Here is a 1,062-nt window from a genome sequence, read left to right on the forward strand (position 1 = left end):
TTTTCTGAACCCTGCTGGACTTCACATGACCTCTTTCTGAACCCTGCTGAACTTCACATGACCTCTATCTGAACCCTGCTGGACTTCACATGACCTCTTTCTGAACCCTGCTGGACCGACTGCGACCTCTTTCTGTACCCTGCTGGACCTCCTATGACCTCTTTCTGAACCCTGCTGAACCTCCTCTGACCTCTTTCTGAACCCTGCTTGACCTCCTACGACATCTTTCTGAACCCTGCTGGACTTCACATGACCGTGCCTTTTCACTGACGGTCTGCCAGTCTTCGTTGGTCGACGTTGCAGATCCCAGTGTACTTCAGGAAGCATGGGCGAGCTTTCGCAGGCAGCCGGAACAAATGACAAATTCCTCCTCCAACCATATTTGAACGTTGGGCCTGGCCAGCAGGTTCGTGAAAGACTTGAGCCCAGCTTGACCCTCGTTCCGATGGCGGTGATACCTTGGGTTTCTCTGTTCCTCAAGGAAGTAGAACTAAAAAAGCAGGTTTGGAACGGGAAGATGACGTAATCTGTTGCCAAATCCTTGACGCGAGGGTCGCGACTGTATTTTAAAGAGGTGACCAAGGTTACTCAATCGTCACCAAGGGGTGAACTACCACTCCAATGAATTCGACTTCAGGAAAATATGTTGAAGAAGCAAAGCGACCACGCGACTTCATTAAATATTGCTAAAAGTGAAGTCAAAATCAGTTTTGAGCCAGGTAGGAGTCGAACCTACAATCTTCTGATTCGTAGTCAGACGCGTTATCCATTGCGCCACTGGCCCATGTGACAACTAGCTATCACTCCTACTGATATGTTTTAGTGCTGCAATAATGAGTGATCAACGTAAGGGGTCTCCGGTTGTCGCAGACGTGCACGTTCCTGAGCCACGCGCACAAAGGCCTCTGACAAGTACTCGGAATTGCAGCTGAACACAAATGAATGCACCAACTTTTCTGAACCCTGCTGGACTTCACATGACCTCTTTCTGAACCCTGCTGAACTTCACATGACCTCTATCTGAACCCTGCTGGACTTCACATGACCTCTTTCTGAACCCTG

General features: G+C 49.2%; 1 non-coding gene across 1 annotated transcript; it reads right to left on the bottom strand.

The window, feature by feature from the left end:
- Window positions 1-711: 711 nt before the first annotated feature.
- Window positions 712-784, bottom strand: TRNAR-ACG (transfer RNA arginine (anticodon ACG)). Its single transcript has one exon. It is a non-coding gene; the product is annotated as a tRNA-Arg (tRNA).
- Between the last annotated feature and the right edge of the window lie 278 nt (window positions 785-1,062).

The sequence above is a fragment of the Myxine glutinosa genome, chromosome 9, assembly GCF_964187855.1.
Source record: "Myxine glutinosa chromosome 9, kmMyxGlut1.1, whole genome shotgun sequence".
NCBI lineage: Eukaryota > Metazoa > Chordata > Myxini > Myxiniformes > Myxinidae > Myxine > Myxine glutinosa.